This window comes from Schistocerca nitens, chromosome 1, assembly GCF_023898315.1.
Source record: "Schistocerca nitens isolate TAMUIC-IGC-003100 chromosome 1, iqSchNite1.1, whole genome shotgun sequence".
NCBI classification, from domain to species: domain Eukaryota; kingdom Metazoa; phylum Arthropoda; class Insecta; order Orthoptera; family Acrididae; genus Schistocerca; species Schistocerca nitens.
Genome location: NC_064614.1, coordinates 274,162,949 through 274,177,285, shown reverse-complemented (window position 1 = coordinate 274,177,285; position 14,337 = coordinate 274,162,949). Strand labels below are relative to the sequence as shown.

Sequence of the window (14,337 nt, the reverse complement as noted above, 5' to 3'; positions counted from 1 at the left end):
AAAACAGTGATCGTGTACATGACTGGAACATGAGGAACCAGTCGAAATGGAACGTAGAGGCATCAGCTATTCCGTCACTTTGACAGATGAGTTTACGTGTAGAGGTCATCAGTCACATTTGGACTGCAGTTTGGAAACTCTCCACAACGCCTTCAAACTCTACCAGTTCCCTTATGTTGTAACTGACTTTTATTTAAAATCATCCAGTTTGAGTGGTGTGTAATGGTAGGCAGACTAACAAGATGATTTACACTGTGCGATGTCTAGTTTTCTGTGAGAAGCAATGGACCAGAACGTGTTAATGTTAGTTTAGAACCTGACACAGACCTCGAAGTCATGGTGGAGAAAACAAAATGTATGGCAGTGTACAAAGCATGTTACAGCATTAAAAAAAATTAAAAAAATGTTTCAAGCCATAACACAGCGTCACAGGGAGCATCTCTTGCTTATTACGGTATAGTTTGTGGGCTACTGTTATCCTCCTACAGTATATGCGATGTAACTTTACACTGGTCTGTGCAATGGATCATTACCTGTATATTTAATAGGATCATCACTAGTGCTCAGTGCCTACAAGCAGACAGTATTTCTTTTCGATATATGGGAGGAGAGAGATGCAGTAAAAATCTTACGGAGTTCTCTATCAGATGAAGTTAGTGGAGCTTTTGTAGTTTGTAATTTTTCTGTGTTGGATGGTACAGAATAATGATGATAGCATGTTGGGGTGATAAACGTGAATGGGCCCTGAGTGACGCAGATCTGCTTTGGACTGCAGTATCTGTATGTAGTAGCAAAATCCTCATCCTTCTCCCAGTTTCCATACTGTCTCTTATACTATCTAGTGCTCCAGGATCAGGCTTCGTTCGGCGCTGACCTTACATGTTGTACACTGTTGGTGGAGCTATGACAACTTGTTCACATTTCCACTGAATGGTCAAAACATGGTCCTGTCGCACTTACTCAGGTCACTCTGTTTCTACACAGGTTGCAGAAGGTGGTGAATATAGCTATCTCTGACTTCTGCTCAGTTCCAAGTTCAATTGGAATGATCACATGCGCAAAGCTGCAGAAATGGTAGCAGTTGCAAGAGGCATAGGCACTATCCGAAATTTTACTGTAGCAGGTAGGTTCAGAGAGCCAGAAATATGATTCACTAGTGGCTGTAATCATTAAAGGACTTCTCCATGAATACAACGCAGGTATGTGGTTGAATGGAAAGACTTGATTCCAAATCATAGACATCATTTCTACCGGACAGCGTACCACTAGAGATCTGAGAAGCTAGTGTACATTTCTTACGACCTCAATCAGCACTCCATCTACTGTTTGTGATCCTTCTCAATCAACCATCATCTACAACCCAGTTGATACATCACCGATCCTCTGACGTGTCATCAAGACAGAATGCGTTACGAATACTGGAGAAATATCTAGCGGCTCCATATCACGTTCCTTAGTCGAATCAGTTTCTAAATTCGGTAATTTTATCACGAGCTTGCACCGTCAGGGACATCTAACTGCACTGTTGGTCTGATAATATACACTCCAGGGATCACCGTCTATATTCAGTGTCGCGGTATTTGTCTGGAAAAATCACTTCATTTGGAGGTAATGCCACACCTCGATTTATAAGGAAGGTATAGTTTTTAACATGGATACTTGGGTGCACCTGTAGAACCAAGACCAATTATGATATTAATATGGTCGTTGTGACCGTGTTTTTCTTAACATCTGGCGGTTTGTAAGATGATTACACCTCTCTTTCCAAGACACGGTGGTACTAATCGCAAGGAAAACGTATGAGACATGTCCTCCCATCGCTGATTTTCTCTAAGTTTTATTTGGTATCACCAGCAATCAGTTATTGGCGAAGTATTATACTCAGTAGTAGGGGGTATATGATAGGTTCGCCTATAACATCAGGCTTATAAAGGGTGTGTGTGTGTGTGTGTGTGTGTGTGTGTGTGTTCTGACATGTCCAGTAGTAAGGAATGTATGGATTTGACGTGTAATACTGTGACAGCAAAGGAAAGAGTATGTCAAGTCTTAAAAATGGTACAGATATTTCTATTTCCAGAGCCACAGCCATCAGCAGGATGCATTTCCGACATTTAGCTCATTGTCAAATGTCGTCTAATTGAGACCACGATCGTAATATTTAACTGTAAGTACAGTGATAAAATACACTACTGGCCATTAAAATTGCTACACCACGAAGATGACGTGCTACAGACGTGAAATTTAACCGACAGGAAGAAGATGCCGTAATAAGCAAATGATTAGCTTTTCAGAGCATTTACACAAGGTTGGCGCCGGTGGCGACACCTACAACATGGTGACACGAGGAAAGTTTCCAACCGATTTCTCAGCAGTTGACCGGCGTTGCCTGGTGAAACGTTGTTGCGATGCCTCGTGTAAGGAGGAGAAATGTGTACCATAACATTTCCGACTTTGATAAAGGTCGGATTGTAGCCTATCGCGATTGCAGTTTATCGTATCGCGACATTGCTGCTCGCGTTGGTCGAGATCCAATGACTGTTAGCAGAATACGGAATCGTTGGGTTTAGGAGGGTAATAGGGAACGCTGTGCTTGATCCCAACAGCTTCGTATCACTAGCAGTCGAGATGACAGGCATCTTATCCGCATGGCTGTAACGGATCGTGCAGCCACGTCTCGATCCCTGAGTCAACAGATGGGGACGTTTGCAAGACAACCATCTGCACGAACAGTTCGACGACATTTGCAGCAGCATGGACGGAGACCATGGCTGCGGGTACCCTTGGCGCTGCAACACACACAGGAGCACCTGCGATGGTGTACTCAACGACGAACATGGCTGCACGAATGGCAAAACGTCATTTTTTTGGATGAATCCAGGTTCTGTTTACAGTATCATGATGGTCGCAGCCTTGTTTGGCGACATCGCAGTAAACGCACATTGGAAGCATGTATTCGTCATCGCCATACTGGCGTATCACCCGGCGTGATGGTATGAGGTGCCATTGGTTACACGTCTCGGTCACCTCTTGTTCACTTTGACGGCACTTTGAACGTTACATTTCTGATGTGTTACGACCAGTGGCTCCGCCCTTCATTCGATTCATGCGAAACCCTACATTTCAGCAGGATAATGCACGACTGCATGTTGCAGGTCCTATACGGGCCTTTCTAGATACAGAAAATGTTCGACTGCTGCCCTGGCCAGCACATTCTCCAGATCTCTCACCAATTGAAAACGTCTGGTCAATGGTGGCCGAGCAACTGGCTCGTCACAATACGCCAGTCACTACTCTTGATGAACTGTGGTATCGTGTTGAAGCTGCATGGGCAGCTGTACCTGTACATGCCATCCAATGCCTGTTTGACTCAATGCCCAGGTGTATCAAGGCCGTTATTATGGCCAGAGGTGGTTGTTCTGGGTACTGATTTCTCAGGACCTATGCACTCAATTTTCGTGTAAATGTAATCACATGTAAGTTCTAGTATACTATATTTGTCCAATGAATACCCGTTTATCATCTGCATTTCTTCTTGGTGTAGCAATTTTAATGGCCAGTAGTGTATATATGTGACTGGTTCCCCAGGATAATTCTGTGTGTGCTTAGCATGCAGCGCCGCTGACCTGTGGCGGGAATGATTCATGTCTCCCGGTAATGGTAGGAGCTGCCGAATGGAGGCGTGTTGGGATGCAGGAATGTAGCTGACTTAACCGTGTTGTCCTCTAGACAGCCGAATAGCAAACTAATACTTAGTATGTGTTGGACAGCTTTCATGATCAAGTAGAAATTTGAGAAAATTCAATATGGGCATGTGTTTGCGCTGGACCATTATTTCCCCCCTTATAAATTGTCCGATTGACTGCTTATTCACATCTCCCGATTTTATTTAGTTGAGAGAACATAAATTGTGGTGTGCACATCTAGCAGGTGGAAGACACGTTTGCTTATTCTCTAGACATGAGAAACACCTTAATTGACTTTGTAAATTATAAGAATGATTTGGAATATCACTGATATCAGTATTCGCGACTGGAAATATCAGTTTCCTCTTTTTTCGAGTTCTCACGTAAAGATCTTTGCAGGCAGGGTACGTTTCTAGTTACTGAGTGGTTTACAGCACGTTCCACCTCGCTATTCACAGGCAGGGTAAGCTTCTAGTTAGTCAGTGGTTTACAGCACGTTCCACCTTGCTAAAGTTTCAGGTTTCTAGAGAAATCATTTCGTCTGTATCTTCGGAATTATACCGTGCGAGCGATACTACTGCTATGCAAGCGATGTTGCTGTGTGCTTGATATCGATAAGTATTGCGTAAATGGTATAATATTCTGACAAACCATGTATTCTTGTAATCCCAGAGTCTGGAGATTGGTGTAGAAAGCAAGCAAGCAAGGAGGTCAGTGCCAGAAACGGTGACGCCTTTGTGCCGAGGGGAACCGACCCAGCCTTTGTACAACAAACAGTCTTTGCAGTATATTTATGAGTGTCAAGCGAAAATGGCATGATATTCTGGCACACCATGTGACATTACGTATGTAATCCCAGAATCTGGAGATCGGTATGGAAAGCAAGCAAGCAAGCAGCTCGGGGCCAAAACAGTAATGCCTTTATACTGAGGGGAGTCGTCTCCAACTTTGAACAACAGTTCTGAGAGTGACTTTGGTCTGCTGAGGGCGCTCTGGTCACATGTCGTGAGTGTAAGACTGCACAACCTTGCGAGTGCAGCGAGGAGTATACCTTGATATATGGAGGTATATGATATATGTAGGTATGTGCTTATGCTGTCTATCTTCGCGGTGTATGTACAAGTGTCTGGAAGTCGATAGCTATATGCATGGTGCAAAAGTGGCGATTTTGTATGGTGCAGGATACGATTTATATGTTGACATCGAACGGTACGTGGTGATATATGTCGGGTTGGAGATCAGTTTCCCACTCTAATATTCAAGATTCAATACACAGTGACAGAGCAGTGTAACTGAGTGAGGGTCTTTCCGTATTTGACGATCTGTAGGCAAGTTTGCAGGGTTTAACTGTCAGTACAATATGGTGATCTCTACAAAATAGTTTTGCCGCTGAAAGTCTCTTCGCATTCATTCACAAGACGTCCTTTGTGCCGGATCATAGGAGCCTCTACATAGTGGTGAGAATGTTTGTGGTTCGGAAATGTTTCTTGAAAGCAGGACTTAACGATTAGCAGGATGGATAACATGTGATGGACGGGGTGCTACATTAAGAACATCAGGAGGAATGCATTTGGCATTATCCTGGGCTACTTTTGTAAACAGGTTCTGTTAGGACAAGAATTTCCATGTGGACAAGCTGAGACATCATGAAAGCACCTACAAAAGCACCCGTTAACTATTTCGGCAACTTTACAATTTCCGAGAGGTCAACTTGGCTCTTATTTACATAGCCAAGTGACATCCATATAACACTGAGAACCTTTTAGATGCGCCTCCAATGATGAGTCTCTACACTGACATTTCGCTGGGCAGCTAAACATCTGCGCATGGCTAGACACAGCTTGCATCTCCTGTTAGGATCGATAGCAACAACGAAACCTGTGCTATTCTGGGAAGCATTAGAACAGATTTCTGTAGTGCGACCTGTGACATCAGTATCGACAGATAGAGAGGTATCGCGCCAGCAACAGTAAACGCGCGTGCAGCCCAGAAGTGTCTCACATATGGGACGAGCGTGAGCACAATGCCCGGCATGCGTGCCTTGGAGGTCTGTAGGGGGCAGTTCGCTGATATGTCACGGTTGACGATAGTTCGAGAGCGTTTTTTACGTGCAATGAGGTTTAAGTGTTGTGAGCGTGTTTGCATAGCATTACACATGCATTATCATTTGACAATTTATGAGTTGTTTTCGTGTCTGTTGCATTATTTAGTGAACAGGTGTGCAATACATGATTTCGACAATTGACAATTAGCAAGCGTGTTTGCAGAGCCTTTTACATGCATTATTTTGACTATTTATGAGATGACTGCATCTCTGCACATCAGTGTACTGCATTGTTTCGGTGATTTACGAGTAGTTTGCAGGTCTGTAGACTATTTACTGCGACCTCAAGCATGATAGGGTGAGTGTTTAGTATCAGTGTAATAAATAAACTTCATGAAATCTGTCCCTAAATAAATTGCATGCATTATTTTGAAAGTTTTTAATTAGTAAGCGTGCCTGCACATCAGTGAACTGCATTATTTTGGTGATTTACGAGTATGCTGTGTACTTCATTATTTTGGTAACTTACAATTAGCAAGCATACTTGCAGAGCATTATATATGCATTATTTTCACCATTTACGAGTTCTTTTGCATGTCTGTACATCAGTGTACTGCATTATTTCGGTGATTTACGAGGAGTTTGCACATCTGTAAGCTGTGTATTGTGACCCCAAGACGTCAGAGCGAATGTTTTGTAATAGTGTAATAAATAAACTACGTGAAACCCGTCATTAAATAAATGGTTACAAAATAAATAAAGTACACTCCCTCCTCTCTCCAGTAGCCCAGTAGAGGCTGAGTCCTTTTCCGCCATTCGCCTCTCCCCAACTGCAATGGGACGATAGCACCCTCTGGTGGCAGTACTGAGTAACAAGTCATTGGATTGATCTACTGTCTCAAACTGTATAAATAAACACTGCAATTCCTAGGAAGAGGTGGCGGTCGGATGACTTAGGTTTGTGGAGGTAGCCCAAGGACCTATTTTCCCACCATTTTCTTAGGTTAGTGGAGGTGTGTTGCATTGTCCTGCTGGAATTTAATCTTCCGACCATTATCTGGAGGAGGGCAGAGAAAGGGGGGGGGGGGGTTTAGGTTAGTGGAGGTAGCCCAATTGAACTATCTTCCACCAAAATTTGAACTTCCCTCCTGATGTCATTGCGACATTGTCATATGTATCGCCGCCATCTTGGATCCGCCATCTTGAAATTTGGACATCTTTGTTGCCCTACTACTTGTCATACCCCCTTCTGCACATGCGCGAGTTATCACTACCTAGTGTGCATTCACAGATTGACAGCAGTTTGGAACTGCTCTCTATTCTGGCGCGCAGATAATGTGTCTGCTAATATTCTAGTTTCACCCATTCTACTGCTGGATGGCTGTCGCATTACACCAGTACCGTTTGCGGCAGATCGTCATCTAATACCAGCTTAAGAGTCGCAAAACTCACTGCTGTAAAAGTTGTTACCTTTAACATCTGGAGCTACACTAGCGCTTCAAGAGACGAGAAAGGAGAATGTCGGATGCATCGTAGGTATGTTTGTTTTGTATCCCTTTCCTATGTGATTAACGAAATATTTGAATTATTTATTTGACTCCGACAGTCAGTGTAATATCAGAAGACAGAACTACAACACATTCGTGAAGAAACAATTGTGAAACTGGATAGAACTGTTGTCCCTGAGCACTATGCGGCTTAACTTCTGAGGTCATCAGTCGCCTAGAACTTAGAACTAATTAAACCTAACTAACCTAAGGACATCACGCACATCCATGCCCGAGGCAGGATTCGTACCTGCGACCGTAGCGGTAGCTCGGCTCCAGACTGTATCGCCCAGAACCGCACGGCCACTTCGGCCGGCTGATAAAACTGTTGCTTACCACATTGATAACAGAAGAATATAAACACACAGATCCACACGTAAGAAGCACAGACATATACCTCTATGTGCAAAAGGGATCAATGCCCCATTTGTCATTCCATACGATTATTCTGTTTTAGTCATTGTCACCTGTTACCACAAGTACGACTTTCATCTTTACATTATTCTAAGTGGGGCAACCAACTGCCATATAGTGGGCATTTGTTAAATTTGCCATTAGAGATATTTCATCCAATGACATATTCACTAGTTTATCAGTAATGGAGAAATACTGCACCTTCTGCTTTAAATCATGGAATATATTGTCACTTATCCCACATTTTATTTGTATGCCTTCCACAAACCTCTGTCATGTACGCACTGATGAAAGGATAAAACATCCTGACAAAACCTGTATTCCTGAGTGCTGTGATATAATGAATTTAGAGCAAACAGCTTATTTTCGTCTTTTCATCTTGCACCACGTTTCTCTTTCAGGCCGGCCGTTGGTGGCCGAGCGGTTCTAGGCGCTTCAGTCTGGAACTGCGCAACCGCCACGATTGCAGATTCGAATCCAGCCTCGGGCATGGATGTGTGTGATGTCCTTGGGTTAGTTAGGTTTAAGTAGTTCTAGGGGACTGACGACCTGATAAGTTAAGTCCCATAGTGCTCAGAGCCATTTTTTCTCCTTCAATGGCATGCTAATTGGCTTAAAAACAAGTCAAGGGCATCTTTTTTTGAATATGGGGATCCTATAGTCTCCAAAATCTGTTTGTCCTTTTTCACTTAATGCTTCTGATGCAGTTTCTGTTGCTGTCTGTACTTAAAATGACAGCCATTTTTGTTGTCCTGTAATAGCTTTGCACGGAGTCTAGCGATCTGCACATACTGACACTTCACACGCTTTTACAAGAAACGAATAACTGCACTTAATCTAACCAATCTGTCGTCGAAGCTGGTCCGTGTTGGCGAATCAGATTACTCTGTCACTGATATACACTCCTGGAAATGGAAAAAAGAACACATTGACACCGGTGTGTCAGACCCACCATACTTGCTCCGGACACTGCGAGAGGGCTGTACAAGCAATGATCACACGCACGGCACAGCGGACACACCAGGAACCGCGGTGTTGGCCGTCGAATGGCGCTAGCTGCGCAGCATTTGTGCACCGCCGCCGTCAGTGTCAGCCAGTTTGCCGTGGCATACGGAGCTCCATCGCAGTCTTTAACACTGGTAGCATGACGTGACAGCGTGGACGTGAACCGTATGTGCAGTTGACGGACTTTGAGCGAGGGCGTATAGTGGGCATGCGGGAGGCCGGGTGGACGTACCGCCGAATTGCTCAACACGTGGGGCGTGAGGTCTCCACAGTACATCGATGTTGTCGCCAGTGGTCGGCGGAAGGTGCACGTGCCCGTCGACCTGGGACCGGACCGCAGCGACGCACGGATGCACGCCAAGACCATAGGATCCTACGCAGTGCCGTAGGGGACCGCACCGCCACTTCCCAGCAAATTAGGGACACTGTTGCTCCTGGGGTATCCGCGAGGACCATTCGCAACCGTCTCCATGAAGCTGGGCTACGGTCCCGCACACCGTTAGGCCATCTTCCGCTCACGCCCCAACATCGTGCAGCCCGCCTTCAGTGGTGTCGCAACAGGCGTGAATGGAGGGACGAATGGAGACGTGTCGTCTTCAGCGATGAGAGTCGCTTCTGCCTTGGTGCCAATGATGGTCATATGCGTGTTTGGCGCCGTGCAGGTGAGCGCCACAATCAGGACTGCATACGACCGAGGCACACAGGGCCAACACCCGGCATCATGGTGTGGGGAGCGATCTCCTACACTGGCCGTACACCACTGGTGATCGTCGAGGGGACACTGAATAGTGCACGGTACATCCAAACCGTCATCGAACCCATCGTTCTACCATTCCTAGACCGGCAAGGGAACTTGCTGTTCCAACAGGGCAATGCACGTCCGCATGTATCCCGTGCCACCCAACGTGCTCTAGAAGGTGTAAGTCAACTACCCTGGCCAGCAAGATCTCCAGATCTGTCCCCCATTGAGCATGTTTGGGACTGGATGAAGCGTCGTCTCACGCGGTCTGCACGTCCAGCACGAACGCTGGTCCAACTGAGGCGCCAGGTGGAAATGGCATGGCAAGCCGTTCCACAGGACTACATCCAGCATCTCTACGATCGTCTCCATGGGAGAATAGCAGCCTGCATTGCTGCGAAAGGTGGATATACACTGTACTAGTGCCGACATTGTGCATGCTCTGTTGCCTGTGTCTATGTGCCTGCGGTTCTGTCAGTGTGATCATGTGATGTATCTGACCCCAGGAATGTGTCGATAAAGTTTCCCCTTCCTGGGACAATGAATTCACGGTGTTCTTATTTCAATTTCCAGGAGTGTAGTTTTAGCGGATTTACGTATAGGTCCCCAAGGCCTAGGGGTGGCGCCTTAAGGGGGGCGGCATTTTTTGCTCTGTATTCAATTTCAAGCTTTTACGTTTTAAAATAACTGCGTTTACAAATGCCAAAAAATTTTAATATTATTAAACAAATTGCTAGTTTAAACAAGCCTTAAGAACGAAATTCGGCAATACAAGCTTGGAAATATACATAGTTTACTTGGTGACTGAATGGATATTTAACATTGAGTTTCTGTCTGGTATTATCTCCATGATTGTTCAAAATATTTTGAAGTAAGCTGTCAGGACGACGATCTACAAGACAGTGTTTGAAACTACTATTGCGAGAATGTTGTCTGCTTCTACTTAACCCTACAATATTTCCCCCGTGAAAATACCGGGGCACCTGAAAAGCTATGACAAACTAATCGGCAGTTTCTTAAATACTGTAACATGTGTGGGCCTCAGTATGTAAAACCTAAATTTCTTGTAGAAATTACGGGGAGTATCATGTCAACCCTCCATTACTGTAATTAATGTGGAAGCTCTATGGTCTTCAATATCTGAGCTTTGGTTTAATGACACCCGTTTAACAAAACACGTTGATACTGGGAATGTTTTACTTTTTTAAACACGCTTATAAGAAAAGAAAATAAGCAGACTATCTAATAATGTGTGAAATACACTTCACAATAGTTTAAAAATGTTATTATTTATTTACTCATTTCCTTTTTTGGCGAAAAAAGAAGAAGAAACCAACTTTTCTTCGTCTTACTTATTGTGCTGCAGTCTGCATGATATCAAAGGTCCCACTCTTGTGCAAATACTACGTGGCATTGCAAATTTTATATTAAACTTCTTGTTGTTGTTGTTGTGGTCTTCAGTCCTGAGACTGGTTTGATGCAGCTCTCCATGCTACTCTATCCTGGGCAAGCTTCTTCATCTCCCAGTACCTACTGCAACCTACATCCTTCTGAATCTGCTTAGTGTATTCATCTCTTGGTCTCCCTCTACGATTTTTACCCTCCACGCTGCCCTCCAATGCTAAATTTGTGATCCCTTGATGCCTCAAAACATGTCCTACCAACCGATCCCTTCTTCTAGTCAAGTTGTGCCACAAACTTCTTTTCTCCCCAATCCTATTCAATACCTCCTCATTAGTTACGTGATCTACCCACCTTATCTTCAGCATTCTTCTGTAGCACCACATTTCGAAAGCTTCTATTCTCTTCTTGTCCATACTGGTTATCGTCCATGTTTCACTTCCATACATGGCTACACTCCATACAAATACTTTCAGAAACGACTTCCTGACACTTAAATCTATACTCGATGTTAACAAATTTCTCTTCTTCAGAAACGATTTCCTTGCCATTGCCAATTTACATTTTATATCCTCTCTACTTCGACTACTCATCAAGTAAAGCTGCATGTCCTCGGGAAAATTTACGGCTGTAGTTTCCCCTTGCTTTCAGCCGTTCGCAGTACCAGCACAGCAAGGCCGTTTTGGTTAATGTTACAAGGCCAGATCAGTCAATCATCCAGACTGTTGCCCCTGCAACTACTGAAAAGGCTGCTGCCCCTCTTCAGGAACCACATGTTTGTCTGGCCTCTCAACAGATACCCCTCCGTTGTGGTTGCACCTAAGCCTAAGGTACGGCCATCTGTATCGCTGAGGCACGCAAGCCTCCCCACCAACGGCAAGGTCCATGGTTTTTTCTTCGAGGAAAGGTTATTTTTATTTTATTTTGGAACAAAAGGTGCATTTGCATGTAGACATAATAGCAGTGTTCACACAGATGACAACACACCACGTCAACTGACGACAAGACTTCTAAGTTCGGTAAGATTTCGGGATTGCAGCCGGATCATGTTGACTTCTTGCCACGATATTTCGGCTGGCAACCATCCAGCCATCTTCAGGTGAGTGTCCGTCACTGTGACGGACATTCACCTGAAGATGGCTGGATGGTTGCCAGCCGAAATATCGTGGCAAGAAGTCAACATGATCCGTCTGTAATCCCGAAATCTCGTCGAACATTCAATACGCGGCGAAAACTTAAAGAATCACAAGACTACTTAAACTCTGTAATCTGTCTTCTCTACGCACAGAATCCGCTTAAATGTTATAAGAATAAGTGGAGTAAGAGTCGATCCAGCACACCTCACTGCAAGAAATTGCAAAAATTATTTACTTCATAAATTAGAGAGACAGTGTCAAGAATATTCAGAACATATTTGCGTCCCAGCCAAAATTCCGGCGACGCGGGAAACAGAAGCCAAAAAAGGGACTGTTCCATTTTCTTTACGAGACGAATACCAGCCGCCAGGTGTGCTTCTACTGTTCACTGACAACAGAGAAACAGGTGACAATGAAATTAAATTATTCTGCATTGTCACTGTTTCATCACACAGTTACGTCGAGTAATCCGAGTTAGTCAGTTCATTGCTCCGTGTTTAAATTAAAAAGCTTTGTGCTCATGTGCGGTGTAGTACGATTGGAATTCGATACAGCCTTTCTTTCTTTCCTTTTACAATTTTCTTTCTTTCTCTTGACTGTTGGTTGACAATTTTGTAAGTGCCTTAACATGAATAACAGTGAAAAAAGCAATGTGCGTAATTAAGTGGGGAGGCATTTCGGATATTATCGACGGAAAGGCGAGAACGAGACGCCAATGTTCTAAAAACGCTTCGCAGAGTGGATAAATTTTTCGCAAAAAATGTTGCTGCTTCGACTTCGAGTTAAAGTAGTACGGATGATATTTCTGACAATGCAGCTGTCGTAAAAGGCGTAAATACAGTGGAAACAGAAGTTAAAAACGAAGAAAAGCAAATTGTTCCTGATTTCGAGTTTCACGAAAAACTGTCAAGTCAGACACTACAAAATGAAATAACCTAGTTAGTGATGATCCTGCAGAATGGTGTGTCAATGAATCAACAATCGACGTTCTCTTACAATGTGGCATTAATCAAAATTGTAACGGTGATTTTTCCAATTCAAAAAAATCAGTAGGCGATAAAACCAGTTATTTGAACAAAAATGTAGTACCATAAACTTTAAATGGTGAATCAACTTTGCGTTATTATCTAGTATACTTCTGTAACACCGGAGCTGTTTTTTGTGCACCATTTAAATTGTTCGGAGGTAAGGCCGCGATTGCTACTAATGGTATTGCAGATTGGAAAATTATATCTAAAATTTTGTCTCATCATGAGAATTCAATTGAACACAAAAATTCTGAGTTATCACTCTTGGCAAGAAAAAAGTCACTTCGAACAATAAATAACCATTTCGAGTCATACTGTATGTTGAGACGGAAAAAATGTACTGGCGCAGTGTGTTGAAAAGGTTGTTTGCAGTAGTGAAGAAGCTAACAAGTCGTGGATTTACCCTACGTGGACATGTTGAAAGATTCCTTTCATTACATAATGGTCAGTTTATGATGTCTCTTGAACTTATAGTTCGAGTTAGATCCTTTTCTCGCAGAGCACACTGAATTGTGCAAGCTTCATCATCTCCCAGTACCTACTGCAACCTACATCCTTCTGAATCTGCTTAGTGTATTCATCTCTTGGTCTCCCTCTATGATTTTTACCCTCCACGCTGTCCTCCAATACTAAATTGATAATCCCTTGATGCCTCAGAACATGTCCTACCAACCGATCCCTTCTTCTAGTCAAGTTGTGCCACAAACTCCTCTTCTCCCCAGTTCTATTCAATACCTCCTCATTAGTTATGTGATCTACCCATCTAATCTTCGACATTATTCTGTAGCACCACATTTCAAAAGCTTCTATTCTCTTCTTGTCCAAACTATTTATCGTCCATGTTTCACTTCCATACATGGCTACACTCCATACAAATACTTTCAGAAATGACTTCCTGACACTTAAATCACTACTCGATTTTAACAAATTTCTCTTCTTCAGAAACGCTTTCCTTGCCATTGCCAGTCTACATTTTATATCCTCTCTACTTTAACCATCATTAGTTATTTTGCTCCCCAAATAGCAAAACTCCTTTACTACTTTAAGTGTCTCATTTCATAATCTAATTCTCTCAGCATCACCCGACTTAATTCGACTACGTTCCATTATCCTCGTTTTGCGTTTGTTGATGTTCATCTTATACCCTCCTTTCATGCCACTGTCCATTCCGTTCAACTGCTCTTCCAAGTCCTTTGCTGTCTCTGACAGAATTACAATGTCATCGGTGAACCTCAAAGTTATTATTTCTTCTCCGTGGATTTTAATACCTACTCCGAATTATCGTAAGTGAAATAAAATAGGCCAAATATTTCTCTATAACAGTAGATTCTACTGTGGGC

The 14,337-nt window shown here is 43.5% G+C and overlaps 1 protein-coding gene across 1 annotated transcript in view; it reads right to left on the bottom strand.

Moving 5' to 3' along the window:
• Nucleotides 1-14,337, bottom strand: part of LOC126243001 (uncharacterized) — a 169,812-nt gene that overhangs the window by 42,767 nt on the left and 112,708 nt on the right. The window lies entirely within an intron of this gene.